The sequence below is a fragment of the Semicossyphus pulcher genome, unplaced genomic scaffold (assembly GCF_022749685.1).
Source record: "Semicossyphus pulcher isolate SPU_LCO1_2020_fin unplaced genomic scaffold, fSemPul1.0.p SCAF_23, whole genome shotgun sequence".
NCBI classification, from domain to species: Eukaryota; Metazoa; Chordata; class Actinopteri; order Labriformes; family Labridae; genus Semicossyphus; species Semicossyphus pulcher.
The window spans coordinates 14,676,890-14,693,587 of NW_027211697.1; the positions used below are offsets into that span (position 1 = coordinate 14,676,890).

The following is a 16,698-nucleotide window of genomic DNA, read 5'->3' on the forward strand; positions in this document are numbered from 1 at the left end:
CTGCTATAATACTAAACTGCTGTTGAAATCATTGGTGGTCTGAGGGCTCCTCCTCTGGTGTAAACTGTGTTTACATCAATTATACATCATCATTATCAAATTGTAGTCAAAGCTGATGGACAATGTTTCACACATGTTGAGTAATTAAAGTTAATTACAATTGACACACAGGTGAGATTCACTAAACATAACAAACCTGCCAGTCTATGCCACAAACTTATCCTACCCACAGGCCACCTTCCCTAAAGGCTTGCAACCCTACAGGTAGGTCTAACAAACGCTCGGACAACAGATGCTGCAGCTTCTTGATGCTGCTTAAGGTATTTCTTTCTGAGGCTTACCAACAAATGGAAACTTGATCCAGTCTGAGGAGCTTGTTTTGTTTCTATGTTTGAAAAAGCAAACATACTCCAAAAACGTACAAAAAACGTCATTTCCCACCGTGAATTTCTACCACTGTTCTTCTGCAACAAAGAAATGCTCTCCAAATCCACATTTCATCCATTCCACGAAGGCCTCAGAGCAAACTTTCTGCAGACTTCACATAAGATGCCTTTCATGTGTCTACTCCCATGAGTTGGGGTATCCCCGCAGCCAACAAGTGTAGTTCCTTTTGTCTGAAAAACTGAAGGGAACTTTGCTCGATCCACCCTGGAAGGACTGCAGGAGTGAGTAACAACAAAGGTCACTCCAGGAAGCACATGCATCCATGGTTTGGTGGCAGTAATAAACTTAACACTCTGGCTGCTTTTTTCCACCGAAGAACGAGAAGATGAACAAAACAAGCAAGGTCAGTTTCTCAAACAATATTTACTGCAGTGCCAACATGTCATCAGTATAAACATATTGTCAATATACATGTATATGTCATACTTTTTAAAAGCTCATGTTACCCACAGACCTAATATTTGCATTAATCTGTAGGCTGTGACCAATCACATATCAGCAGGCTGCTGCGTATGCAGGAAAAACAGTCTGTGTGGAGAGCAAAAGCAGGCAGATGACATCCCGGCTCCCATCAGCGGCTGTCTGGCGATGATTTAGTGTTTTATTAATCTCTATAAACAGACATCATGCTAACAGCTAAAGATACATCTAGATCAAGGTTCAACTTGAGTTACATTTCCTGACACGGTGTCACAAAAGCCGTTCAGCGTTTAGATTTCCCGACTTCTTCAAATGCATAAGAAATGATCAATCCGACCTCCGTTCAACAAACCAGCATTGTAAAAGTAGTTTCCTCTTGAGGACAGACCTGACAAAGCTTCATGTTTACTACTTACTAATCCGCATCATGACGTTGAAATTTCGGCAAAAGCAAAACCCGTTAATTAAAGTAAAGAGCAAGAAAAACATTTTAATCACATTATATTGTTAAAGGGTCCAAGAGGAGACAGAGCTCATCCTTAAGTTAAGACGTAGCAAAGACTCTTTTATCACAGCTCACTGGGACACTGATAAAACAGCTATCAGTTTTATGAGTAACACCTGTGCATTTGCAGCTATGACGGGTGAAGTGTCTTTTTGTTTTTGTATTGAAGATTTGAAGTTGTCACAATTTTTGTCGGTACAATATTTTTATGGTTGTGTGTTGAAGTAGCATCAGATAGAAATGTACTTTTTGACTGTTTGGGACAAGTGGCTCACTTATTAAATTTCAGTTTAATTTTAAAATAATAATACATTTTATTTATATTGCGCTTTTCATGACACTCAAAGGCACTTTACAGGTGCTTTTTAATCACACTATTACACTATAATTAACTATAATTACACTATATTATTTCCAAAAATGAAAATAATTGAAATCTCAATGTTTTTTTGTAAATGAGGGTTTAGGAAGAAAGGAATCACCCTTGTAACATCAAAGTATAGATGTTGTGGAAGACCTTGTTGGAATTTTATTCAGCTCTGTTTAATGTTGAATAAGATCTGTGCCTCAACGTGGGCTCGGGGGCCAATATGAGTCCCTGTCTCCTGAATGGACCACTTACGTTAATCTAACCATGTTTGAACACTCTCTCTTAAGCCCTTTCCCCACTGGTCGAAAAACCCTCTAACACCCGGGAACACTCATCTTTTTTTCTTAATGGGAAAGGCTACAATCAACATTCAGACCCGGGTCAAATGACTCTGCAGTAGACCCGGGTAATTATCGCCTCGTCTCCAATCGGCATTGATGGGAACACAAAAACCATGTTGACACGCTAATCTCCGCCCCCTTTCAGGCGCAATGCCATGCTACGTCGGTAACTTCTGTGACTCCTTGTCAACTCAGCTACAATTTCCGCCCGTCTCCTTCCAAGCAGCGCTCGAACATCGTTCCAAGTTGTGGGTGCCGAGTTTGATAAACAGACTGAGTAATAGGTACAATAAAAACCTTTACTAACCCTGTCCCCGGCACGTTTGTGACGTCAGATGGTGACGCAGCAGAAAAGAGACTGAAAGCACTACACTCCACTGGGAATGGGAAAAGAGACCATCGGCATCTATAAACAATACAAACAAGCAGTTCTACCTCAAAGACAGAATGTGCACACATTGACAGTAACTCTGCATGTGTATGTATGGAGGAACAGAAATGGTTAGAAAAACAGTCTCTGTTCTTCAAGTGAATGTACCTCTGTGTCTTAGCATTTAGCAAGTCCAGTTCAGAATCATCAAATGTCTACCCAGCTGGTGTTTCACAGAGGATGCAGCTCAACATTGCTGTACGTGGAGCTTTGTCTCACTCTTGTGGACAGTCTAAGTAACACAGGGGTGTTGGTATTGTGAGAACAATGTACTGCAGTATAAGCCTATCCTTGAAGAAAGTTATGACCTTTTTTTTATTGCTGATTTTATTGATGTTTGGAGATAGAACCTGCGGTCCTGAGAGAGAGAGAGAGTATTATTTTACCTTTGCTTGCTTCTTTCTAACTATTAGATGTTTATTTATAAAAAATGAGCTGATATCATATCAGCAGTTGTACATACCTTTACATTATGTGGGCCTGAATTGTAAATGGTAATACCTTTGTGTCTAGGCTAGATGGTGTGTGTCCTAAAAGTTAGGTGTAGAGAAGGCTGGAAGTCTGTTGCACAGATGTTGCAGCATGACAGGGTAGAGTGATCAGGGCAAGCAGCAGGCATTGAGTAACACCCAGCTCCCACTAAAGTAAATGGACTGTACTTGTGTGCTTTTCTAGTCTTTGCGACCACTCAAAGCTGCTTTTACACTACATTTCACATTCAACCATTCACACACACTGATGGCAGGACTGCTACGTAAAGTGCCCAACTGTCAATCAGATATCACATTCATACCCGTTGGCTATGCCACCGGGAGCAATTTAGGACACTTCGACCTGAGCGTGAGGGAGCTGGGGATCGAACCTCCGACCTTCCGTTTGAAAGACGACCGGCTCTAGCACTGAGCCACAGCCGCCCCTAGTAAAGCACCAAATTACAGAAGTGAAACAAAGTTATGAGCAACGGAGCATCACAGACTCCAGGTGTGAGGTGGGGTTATGCCAGTAAGAGAAACAGAGTGCACATTTAAATATCTCATGTCGTCTCATGTCAGTGTACATGCACTATAGTTTTTGCATTGCTTGTCAGGACCTGCTGAAGGTTTAAGTCTCTTAATAATAGAACCGAGAACTTTTGTCTTTTGCAGATGCAATGGAGATGATAAACAGAGTAATGCAATAAATAACATGATAAAACAATTAAAATGTCAATAACAAGAAATAAGTGTTACGTATTAAAATATTTATTGGTGAAATAGACATTTAGACAATAGATAGTATGAACAATTAAATGGAAAAGCAAAAAATGGATCAACATCAATGGTTAATGACATTTAAACATTTTTGTTCAGCAGACATAAAGCTTTTGTAATTAAAACAAAGGAAAATACTTACACAATACTCTTAATAATGACTCTTAAGTTAATGAAAAAAAGGCAGACAAAATAAGTCTTACAGAAAGTTCACCTTGTTTCATTTAACCTGTGAAGACAAAGAAAACAAATGTTGAGTGAAAATGCACCAAAGTCATCAAAGTCCTGCTTTTCCAGTTAGGCCTACATTACTGTATAATAAAATATCACAATGAGTACTTGTCTGACATCTTCATAATTATGCCCTTCATAGTTTAAGTAAAACGTTCAAAGCTAAATGTTGGTTTTTGGATTTCAAAAGTATTTGAGTCATTTTTTGTAGGGTTATATACTTTATAACCTTCGAGGTAAGACCAGATTTAAACAGTTGTTCGGTCAGTTAATTCAATAGACAACAACGCATTTTAAAAAGGCAGTATTGGCATGTGTCGAAACATGTTGAGGTGGACCAGGTTGTTCCCTTCATGCATTCTGTACCCAATGGACCTGACAATAGCTTTGGTTGAGTTTGGTTGAGCCATAGACTCGTGGGACACTTCACAGCTATACACTACATCACTCTGTTTCCACTGATCAAGGCTGAGCGATAACTGGCCATAAGCCGAATAGGATCCTTGGTTTTCTACAGGCTCTGTGGTATGGAACGTGTATGTTGAATCTGCTTTCTCGTCATCAACAAGCCAAGACACCAAAACCTCACGAGGGTAGAAGTCTTTCACATAGCAAGTCAAGGTCACCATTTCTTGTCTAGTATGTTCTACTGGAGCCAGCATAAACACTGAAGGACGCCGAGTCGGTCCTCCTGCAAGCATGAGAGAAACATTAAACCTCCTGCCACACATACAGTGCTGAAGAAAATCTCTGCTCCATAATCAGCTGAGAAAGATCACTGGATTTGATGGCATGATTAGAAAAAATAAAGACAGCCCTTCAGTTTTCTTACCAATATTCCTTTCAAAGGGTTTCTTGAGCGGTTCATGTAAATCTGGATGAATAACAACACAGCTGGGTTTTATCCCCCGGGTCCAGTCCTCAAATGTGATCTCGAGTGGTACTCTGTAAAGGCCTCCACGTCCTTTTTTGTCCTTCGATTTGGCATTAGCGATTTCAGTTCCTTCCTCGTCCTCCCAACGTACCTCTTCTACTGATGGCGTATTTACCTTGACTTCACATACTATTGTTCCTTTTCCTTTTGAAAACAAGTCCTCCAGTGAAGGGTCTTTGATCACTACGTCAGCAGCTAATTCACTGCATCCGTCACCTTTGGGGCTGAGGAATAAGGGAAACATTATTGGACAGGAATGGCTGCAAACCAATGAGAATATAAACCATAGAAATTCACACAAAATGTTTCAATAATTAGTATTCATTTACTTACTAGAGGGAGAGGACGTCTGTTTGTAGGACACAGTGGATCTATTGAACGTTGCACCATTTTGACCTTTCCCTTCAAACTCGCATGTATAATTAATGCTCTCAGTCCATTCACTGGCTGGTACTTTGAGAACACTGTAAACACTGTACAGTCCATTAGCTGTCTTTTTCTCTGCAGAAGAGCTTTTCATCACATTTGCTTCATCGGCTATTGGTGCTTCATTTTTCAGCCATTTGATCTTTTTGATTACTTGGTGAAAAATCACTGGCAATGCAGGTGAAGGCAACCTCCTGATCCTCATAACATGAGACAAACACTTTAACATCTGGTATCTGATAAGGCATATCTGAAAAAGAAAAAGATATAAACAAATATATGTATGCGCAAGCAGGGGATGTGTGTGTGTGTGTGTGTGTGTGTGTGTGTGTCTGTGTGTGTGTATAATATATATATGCAGAAGCAGAGGTTCATGTAGTTTGATAAAACTCAAAGGATCTCTTTAGCTTGTTTTTAAAGTGCGCAGAAGGACTCGAGGAAAATACAATTGAACAGCAGAGCTCTGATGCTCGCTTCTGCATATACATTGACTGCTCAGGCAAGCAAACATGGAGTTAACTTGAACATTAATTATCACCATAAAGGTTCAATCTATCTGCATCACTATGATTATGCAGATAGATGGAAAGAAGCAGAGCACACAACAATAATTTGTTCTTCAGCAGGTGCAGAGGGCATGCAGAATATTAGTAATAGATAATATAGACTGAGTCAGCAGCTGTATGTGCACGAGAAAGTGCCAACCTTCTCATTCCACCACACTGTTTGGTTAACCGGTCAGGTCTGCTCATTATGACATTAGAAACCTTAGAAACACTCTAACCTTTTAATAGCTAAATTATTTTTTGTGCTCTCCTTTGTGTTCACGTTCCTTCATAATTGAGTATATTGTAAAACAATTACAACAGTGATGGCTCACTTTTACTTTTAGTTCAAACGTCAAAATATCAGCTCAGGATAAAGGTACAATGACGGGGTTAGTCTACCTCTGATAACACCTCTAAAGAACACAGTAATAAAACCAACTAGTAGAGACACATTGCACCAATAACATTTATCAATGTATTATTATTATTGATTAGTGCACCGTAAGAAATGGATCTTATGTATTTGGTACTGTATTCTACTGTTATCTACTGGCAATACATGTACGCTTTGTGTCATCACAATCAATTTGAAAACCTTTTAAATTGTTTCACAATGCTAAAATATGTTAACAGCTCTGCCATGTTAACCTGCTAAATTTCAAATCAACTACTATAAAGGCATTTATATATGACTAAACACAAGACTTACGTGGATTGATGAATGTCCCCTGTCCTGTTCCTGCTGTATTTGTCACAACACAGTGGAAGGGCTTCATGTTGTCCCAGTCCTGTCTGCTCACTTTGAGTTGACTGACTCCCGTATAAACATTGTCTTTCAGTACTGGAGGATACTGAGTGAATTCCCGCAAGTTAGACCCCTGTTTGTTCCATGTGTAGGTCACTGAGGACGGTGTGAAGCCAGTGGCAAGGCAGCCAAGAGTGACCAGGTCACCAGTCCCAGAATCACATTGTATCAGAGGATACACGGTTGGCTTGGAAACACATGCTAACAAAGTAGAAACAAAAATGCCGTTAAAAAAGTGAAGTGAACATTTAAAATAAGATATTTTTCATCAAACATAAGTTAACAATGGAATGAAGTTGGCTTACTTCATCAAAAGCATAGCAAAGCATTGCAATCAAGGATACATTTTAATACCTTAACCTTTTCATATGTTGAATGAGAGAAGTGCGCTCCGTACATACATCTTTATCTTATCACATTTCTTTAGATGTTATTTGATGAACTAGCCTCCCTCAGTAATATCATTTGTGGTCTACTCTTTTTAAAATATAAATGTCGATAACTTTTAGTCCGTAACTTTGATGATAATCATTGTTATTTTTTCAAAGTTAAATGGAGTGTAGCTGTACATTTGACAAACATACAGTACTGAGTTTATGGCATCATATCATTTTGTTAACTTTAACTTTTGTTTAAATTAGGCAAATATGTTTGAGATTAAACAGTATTCTTACCTGATGTAACAGTTACCATTGTACCCTTTCCCCAGTAGTCAAAAGCTTCATAGTAACACAGCGCTGAAATTACTGAACCACTAGTCTGAAAAGGCTGTCTACTAACGTTGAGAGCTACTCTACTCTACTCTAACTTTTAATAATGCTCGCTTTGTCATATATTTTCTTCCAATGAAATTAAATACACTTAGTATAAATCTTCACCAGTGTCTTCAGAGAATTTTTACCGGCGAACAGATGTTTTTTTTTTTACCCTTATAGTAAAACACTTTCATTTTGTGACACTCCAAATCTTTAGAGGTTTTAGCAATTTAAATGTAACTTAAAAAGGGATTTAGCAGTGCAAATCTTACCTGATGACACCGTTACCATAGTGCCTTTTCCCCAGTAGTCGAAAGCACCCCAGTTGTCACAGTTCAGAAAGTCATAAGGACTTAACACGAAAACTTACTTTTTACTGTAATATCCCTTAATAATAACTTCTCATCAAACAGTTGATTTGAACTGTTGCCAAAACCAAAGTTAGATATAAACCTGTCCATAGAACTACCAGCCAGGAGTTTTAATATTATCAGAGATTCTATGCCAGCCTACAAAATACTGTTGGCTATGATATCCTTGTTCAACACTTGTGACCACATGAAAAAAGATGAAATTGCATTAGTAATGGGATCAATGGGAGTTTCATTCACTAATCAAACATATTAAAATCACTTACCTGAAGTGACAGTGACCATAGTGCCTTTTCCCCAGTAGTCAAAAGCCCAGTTGTCACAGTTCAACAAATAATTAACCGCTGCATACAAAAACCTGGATCTCAAGCATCTACATGTTCCATAGTGTGTGATTTTGTAATAATCTACCCTATTACATAGTTACATTGGCCTCTGCAATTACCAACTTTGAAATTGGATCCGCTCAGTTTAAATTGAGTCTATGGATTTTAACACCTTTAACATACAGTATTCCAGATATACATTAACTTACGGTGTCAAAACTGGATTTCCTAATTCTGCTTCAAAATCAAACAAACAAATTAAAAAGACAAAAAAAGTGTTTGGCTTACCTGATGTGACTGTAACCATCGTTCCTTTTCCCCAGATGTCAAAAGCACCGTCACAGTGTGATATGTCAACACATCCAACATACAAAAACAAGCACCTCAAAGACTCCCTTCGAGCCACTGAGGTCAAAATACCTTATATTTAACTGTGTAATCACCAAATTGTCATTATCAAGACCAAAATGAATTATTTTACCTGATGTGACGGTCACCATGGTTCCTTTTCCCCAGATGTCAAAAGCATTGTCACAGTGTGATATGTCAACACATCCAACATACAAAAACAAGCACCTCAAAGACGCCTTTCACGCCACTGAGGTCAAATTATGTGATATCAATGACATTTGAAATGTAAGGAGAGGTTTCAATTGAACTATAGTAGGAAAATACTTGGGAGCTTGTATCATATTCTAAATTGTTGTACTTACTCAGTAAATTAGTGTATATATGTAATATTTACTCTGATCTTATGTTTTAACTAAAGATTAAATGTTAGTTTGAGTACAGTTTTAACCAACATACATTTTTATAATGAAAAAAACCATGAAAAGCAAACATGTTTCACTGACTAAAGCAATCCCCAATGTACCATTTATTAACCACTTCCCTAAAGGTATTCCTTTCCTGTGGTGGGGCTTATATAAAACTAAGTGTTTGCCAACAGTTGGTGTACAGCTTTATCACATCCTCCTGTCACCTTCAGTTACTGCAACGTGGATAACCAGATATACTTGATTTAGCTGCATTACTTGGACATGGATATAGGTTTATGATATCGGGCTGTCATATCCACTCAATCATCCACAACATCCATACTGAAAGTATCTCATGTTTTAGTCCATTAACTTTTTAGGTTTAGGTAACGTATGGATTTTAGTCATTCTGACTCAGTTCTTACTGGAGGATTTTTAATTATTCTCGGTTGTGAATCTTCAAGAAGCAATGTCAAAACAGCTTACAAGCTTTTTCTGTTTAACTTGGCAACTATTATCAGGATCTCCATTCATCATGTCATGGTTCAGATTTGGCAAAAGGTTGGGCAAACCAAAACATCGGAAGGTGTCCCTTTAAGCTCTTGTAGCGATCTGGGTCAAATAACACCGCCCAATATTCCTTGTGTTCATTCACACAGTCAGCAGCCACAATCATTCAATAACCCAATCACACCCTCCCAAAATAACCACGCAGTGGAAAACCCAGAAATATCTTTATATACTGTATGTCAGAGGCTAATGTGTTGTTTGTTGAGTGGAGGAGAGGAACGCCAGCTTACCAGGAAACTATTTTTGTTCTTTATTTTTGTTATTTGTCAGACTTGACTCTGACTGGCACCCCACATTTTTATATTTATTCAAACCTGCTAGACTCTATATTATTGTGACAACATTCCTATAATAAAAAAACTATTACAAAATAGTTTAAAATGAACTCCACATCTTCCAACTACATCAATGCATAAGTAATAATAATCAAATATTTAACAGTCAGTGGAAGGTGTTCTCTTTTCTATTTCTGTAATATTTTAGGGTTTATTTAGGCTTCTTTACCAACGGAATAGAGGAGATGTATCATGTCCTCGTTCAGGGCTTTGTATTAACAATGCCAGATTAAGTTCATTATTACAAGACAATTGCAAAATTTGTTTTAGTGTTATTCAGCTGGTAATTTAGCAACTTCAACTGTTGAGTATAGGTTTCCTGGGAGAAAGGCTACACTCAGAACAATTTAATAGGACAAAGACATTCAACTCACAATTTGCGGTCATAAAGCTCGGTGCTGGGAAATATACTGAGGTTGTTTTTAAGTACAATTTATGAAATGTATGTATATATATATACACTGAACAAAAATATAAACGCAACACTTTTGTTTTTGCTCCCATTTTTCATGAGCTGAACTCAAAGATCTAAGACTTGTTCTATGAACACAAAAGGCCGATTTTTCTCAAATATTGTTCACAAATTTGTCTAAATCAGTGTTAATGAGCACTTCTCCTTTGCCGAGATAATCCATCCACCTCCCAGGTGTGGCATATCAAGATGCTGACTAGACAGCATGATTATTGCACAGGTGAGCCTTAGGCTGGCCACAATAAAAGGCCACTCTAAAATGTGCAGTTTTACTGTATTGGGGGGGGGTTCGGGGGGGGTCAGAAAACCAGTCAGTATCTGGTGTGACCACCATTTGCCTCACGCAGTGCAACACATCTCCTTCGCATAGAGTTGATCAGGTTGTTGATTGCTGCCTGTGGAATGTTGGTCCACTCCTCTTCAATGGCTGTGCCAAGTTGTGGGTGACATGTCCGGTGAGTATGCTGGCCATGCAAGAACTGGGATGTTTTCAGCTTCCAGGAATTGTGCACAGATCCTTGCAACATGGGGCCGTGCATTATCATGCTGCAACATGAGGTGATGGTCGTGGATGAATGGCACAACAATGGGCCTCAGGATCTCGTCATGGTATCTCTGTGCATTCAAAATGCCATCAATAAAATGCAGCTGTGTTCGTTGTCTTTCAGTCTGTTTCAGTTTGGTATTCAGCATGAGGCCAAAGTGTACTGACATTTCCCTTATTCTTTTGATAGCTTGTTCAGCATCAATTGAATTTAACAATGTATTCATGTTAGTATTAGTGTATTTAAAGTAATGAATACAAAATAGTAGTGTAGTAGTGACCCAACATGTATTGGGTCCTTTCATTTTAGATTCAAACTTCAGTAATGTACTGTCACTTTAAACATGCAGTAGTACATAAGAAAGATAAACTGTGAAAAAAGTCATGTTCCTCTGGCTCCTCCTACTGCTCCTAATGGCATTTGTAGGAATCCAACGCTCAAACGCCCGAAACACACAACCAATCAGAGCCGAGCAGTCTCTGAGGCTGCTTTTAATTGCACGCTGCACATCACCAATTCTCCGTGCATGCTCACATTGTCAGGCTTAATTACTTCAGTGTGCGCAGCATGAGCCAGCTTGTGTCCACAATGGCTAGAAATCACAACCACAGGGAACCATCTTACCTACTGCAGCTTTAACAGACCACATTTAATTCTCATATCTTTTGCGTAGACCTGGCGTCTGGGCTAATACACGGCAAAATTTGGGCTGTCCGTGATAATTCAGTAGACGTCTATTTGAAGACTTTGATTAAACGTTTGTGTTTGGACCAGATTTCACCTGCTTCTGTCACAAGATTCATCACACATTGACACACATTTACAGCAACTTTCAAGTCTCATAGTGGCTAAAATGATTATGTAAGTGAGCAGTGCATCACAGTAACCCAAAAAAAATGTTGCAGAAAAGGATCGACTGGGATTCCATCACTGCATGCATGTATTCAAGCTGAGCTCTTATCCCTGTCGGCTACCGGACACTTTGTCTAATCACATGTCCCTTAGGTATTAATGAACTACGTCAGCATCCAGGGATCGTTCAGCATTCACAGTCAGAGCTGCACAGCCAAAGAACCTGAGCATGCGCACTCTTCTTTTTTCTTCTTCTGTGGAAAAAGTTCCAAACTGTTCCCTTTATGATGTCTCTGAATGTAATTATTAACATCACACAGCCCATAAAGCGCGGTGTTTATGGTTTTTGTATGTAAAATAAAATGTGTTGAAATTACATCTTTGTGTGGACCGTATTTCACATACCACTGCCAAATGATTTTTGAGAAATGAAGCTATGTCATTACTTTCATCACCCTTTCATTGCTTTGATGAACAAATTAACAAAATGATTAAACAAAAATGTATTTCTGACACGTTGATGTCATAACAGTACTAACTAACTAATCTACTTCATTAAAATTCGGGCTGAAATTTGCTACACATAGCCAGACTAAATCGGGCCTATATCGAGCCCATCTGTTTAAATGATGGCTTTTGCTTGCTGGGTTATGTCAGGCCTGTCTCAAGGTCCAATTCCCAAAGCATATTGTGTTAATGATAATCAAGCACAAACACAAGCATAAAGTTTCTCTTCTCCGTGCAGTTTGCTCTTAGTTTATGTATGATTGAGGAGAGGAGCTGTCCGCACCTCCACTCTCACAGATGATGAGCTGGATGGGGAGGAGGCACCTCTCACCAGTTTACTGTGAAGTCATTAAGACATTACTATTATTGTTAATACCAGGTGTTAAATCAGTACAGGCTGTCCAAGGCTTACCCCCCGCACATACAGACACACTTTCAAAACAAGACGTACAACGCGGATGAATGCCGTACACTCGCATTTTCACTTGCACCCGACACTTTTGGCTCTTACCAGCCTGTCGACATCAGGAACTAGTTTCTGAGCAGTGGCTATTTTCATTATGTCACTTAGATGTCCGTGCATCAGCCGACTGCACAGTTTGGACTTCTTAAGGTTGCACTCACAAAATTACCCAGCAAGCAATTTTGCAGCTAATAGAAGTCTAATTGCCGTCTATACGTAGAGCGGGTGTCTGGGCTAAAACACAGCAAAGTTTGGGCAGTAGACGTACAAAGTGCCTATGTGGCAGAATTGAGCTCCATCAGGATGAGAGCGAAGCTGCAGCTTCGAGAATCTATGACCATTATTTAAAACGAGGCCACGATTTACTATCTCATGTGCACGAGAGTAATGACACAATACTGAATTGTATTTGTGCTATGCTATACAGTACCATTTATAATTAATGGTAGCCCACTTTCTTTTCTATATAATATTTACTACAATTTAACTGACAACTGAAATTACAAATGAAAGATTTAACTTTGTTATCATGGTCTTACCATCATCCTTCATCTTCATCATTGATGAAGAGTTCAGTATTTTTTTAGGTAAATTAATGTTTAAACAATGTTTACAGTGTTTTCATAAAATGAACATGAACTCAATGCAATGGGAAAATAATACATAAGAATACAGCCACAGTTATTTCTGCAAAGCCACAGAGTCACAAAAGCATTATGTTATCCTTTAACTTTTAAAACATTTAATTTATAAATCTTATGGATATATAACTTCAACTCTAAAACATTTGATTATAAAGTTTCAAAAATGTTTCCAACATTATGATGACTTTGGCATCACAAGTAAATAATACAGTCCTGTTCTTTTGTTCTGTAAAGCTGAGGCAGTTTGGTGCATGTTTAGAGGGTGAAAGGTGGTGGTGGTGGGGGGTGGAGATCAGTGTCTCTCTAAGCTTATTTATTTGGCATCAATGGCAAATGTTTCTTTATAAATATAAGCATCTCTGCATTTTTGGCAGACAGCTTGTTCCTCTTGTCATCAACACTATCCCCTGCTGTGCTGAAAAGTCTTTTGCTATCTACACTTGTGCATGGTGCACCGAGGTAGGCTCGTGCTGCTTGTGCAAGAGCAGGGAAGCGACTTTTATTGTCCTGCTTAAAAAACAAGTGGCTGCCGGCTTCGTGGGATAACTTGTTCCAATAGGCAGAGGTTCATCTGTGATGATGTTGGGCTGACGATGCCGCCGCCACCATGTTCCCCATCTTCATCCAACAATTCAGCATACATAGCATGCTAGGACCTAGCTCGTGGTACTTTCTCTGGGGGCTTGGAGCCACTTGCTTCTGAACTCGCCTGACTATTCTGTTGCTCCGTTTGGGCAGCTAGGACTTCAGAAAACAGCCCACGTATCTTTGGCTTTAGTGTGTCGGGAAAATATCTCTTTATACCTTTTTATTCAAATAAATAAATGTAAACAATAATTTTATGAATTTCGAAGATTGTTCATAAGTCTCGTTTTGATTTGTCATATTTTTATCAAAGCAATGAATACGTTTTAATTTACATTGCTTCTGAATCTAAACATTTTCAATAGCCTACTCATTTTGCTTGCTTTCTTTCCTGTTCTTTAATTCGCTCAGAGCGACATAAGCACTGGACACACACAAACGCACATGCGCTCATGAGGTTTTCTCACCTCGGATCTAGGACTGTAGCGATGGTATACAGGCGCTCAGATTCAATGTCCCTAAATCTCCTCTGGACTGCTTCCAACAATGTGGCTCTCGATGTTTTTACTTCATGGTCAGAATCTGCAGTTTTTCTCAAGACGAGTTAAAGCTCTGATGAATGTTATCACATCTGCAGCAGATGCCGTTAATGAGCTAATCTGTTGTGTGAGCTCTTCAAAGCCTGTTGATAGGCTGACCCAGTTGTTTCTGGATACTTGGAGTGTTCGAAATGGCCAACGATGCGTCTTTCAGAGGCTATTAAATGCTTCAAATGTGATGCTTCATTGTGACGAAACTCCTTCGGCAACGGGAAGCTGGAGTGTACGCTCCATGTACGGCAGGCTGGGTAAATCCGTATCCCTCATGGCCTTTTCCATGTTCTTGGCATTATCTCTTAGAATAACGTGCACTTTTTCCTTCGGTATCCCCGTTGCTCGTAACATGTCACTGAATGCAACTGTGGTGTGTGACCTGCAGAACTCTTGAGGATAAAGAACAACTTTGTTTAGTTTGAAGTTTTGATCAATAAACTGCCCAGTTAGGCTCAACATGGACATGAGACACACACTCGAACTCCAGATGTCACTTGTGAAACTTATCAAAGTGATCTTGTTCTTCATAAGGCTGTCGATAAGCGTATAGATTGTTTGGTATAACTGCGGCTGGCGTACATCTGTGAAATATTTACGCCCCGGCAGAGAGTAACGTAGATCCATGTATGACATGAGTCATCTGAGCCCCTCGTCTTTCACAACTGACAGCGGCTGGTGATCAATACCATTATTTTGGTGGATTTCTTTCTGACCTTGCTCTCTGGTTGCTGTCATTGAAATGTCTCTGCTGCAGATGTTTGAGTGAGTCGTGGCAGTGTTGCTGATGCCAGCTGCTCTCTCTCCTTAGTGCTACAAGCTCGCTTTGAATACTCGTCATATTCTTTGACGTGACTCAACCTCAAACGTCTGAGATTTGTGGTGTTGAATGTTTATCGTTTGCGTTCCCCCACGAGGTACTAACTTGGAACACACCTTGCAAATGACTAATTTATTATCTTCTTCAGACACCAAGTAAAACCGCCAGACCTGTGACGCCATTTTAGTGTCGCTTAGAGAAATTGTTTTTTTTGCATCATCTGATCAGCTCTTATGATCGCCCTTTAATACAGGCCACTGATCAAACCAGTTAGTATGTATATCGGCTGATCACGATCGGTGGCCGACCAATTGGGGCACCGTTAGAATGAACGTGACAGTTAATCACTATCAGTATTGCAAAAATGTGTTCCAAGTGTCCCATGTGGTGCTGGCAAATAGAGGAAGTAGTTTTTGTACGACTCTCCTGTTATTGTCTCTCACTGTGGCTCTCTGGCACAGTAATACACAGCAGTGTCTTCAGTCTTCAGACTGTTCATCTGCAGATACAGCTGCTGTCTGCTGTTGTCTCTGGAGACGGTGAACCGGCCTTGAACTGACTGAGAGTAGGATTTGCTGCTACTGTCTTGGTAGATGAGAGCGATCCACTCCAGTCCTTTTCCAGGAGCCTGTCTGACCCAGTTCATGCCGTAGCTGCTGAGTGTGAATCCAGAGGCTGTACAGGTCAGTCTGTGGGATTCTCCAGGACGTTTAACCACTGGTTCAGATTCTGTCAGAGTCTGACCATCAACACCTGGAGAGAGGATAAAAACATCAAGTGAAATCAGCTGCTGACAGATATATACGCTATGTAACATGAATATAGTGATGATCTTCACCTGCCCAGCAGACAGTTAACAGCAGCAGTCCTGTCCTGTAGTCCATCATGTTAAACTGAGTGTCCACTGTTCTCTGTCCTCCTCTCTGCAGTCACATAAGTAGAGGAGGAAGACATCACAGTTTGCATTGACTCCTCCTCACAGAGAGAAAAGGAGTGTTTTGGGGGCAGGTGGGAGATTTTCTTTGTGTGTTCTCGACATATTTAGTCATATTTGATCATCATGTTTCCTCTGTTCTAACTGCAGTGTGGTCGGGCAAAGCAAGAAAACTTCACGTAGAAAATGATCATGTACAGTTTCCTCATTCTTTGGAACATAAAAGAAATCTTCCTCCTTTTAGTCCTGAATATGAAACACCTCAAATTTCACTGTGTTGAATAACATAGCTTTCAGAATTTAATCTAGAATCTAATATTTACTGACATTTTTAATTGAACCGGAGTCACTCGTATTATTGGTGCCCAAGCACCGATGGGTGCAAAGACCCTTTCTTTTTACCCCAAATGAAGCGCAAATTTCGCAGCTTAAACATGCCGAAAAACTCACCACATTTGGATTGT

At 39.5% G+C, this 16,698-nt stretch overlaps 1 pseudogene; it reads right to left on the reverse strand.

Moving 5' to 3' along the window:
* Window positions 1–4,287: 4,287 nt before the first annotated feature.
* On the reverse strand, window positions 4,288–16,184 carry LOC138602575 (immunoglobulin gamma-1 heavy chain-like; annotated as a pseudogene).
* Window positions 16,185–16,698: the final 514 nt, after the last annotated feature.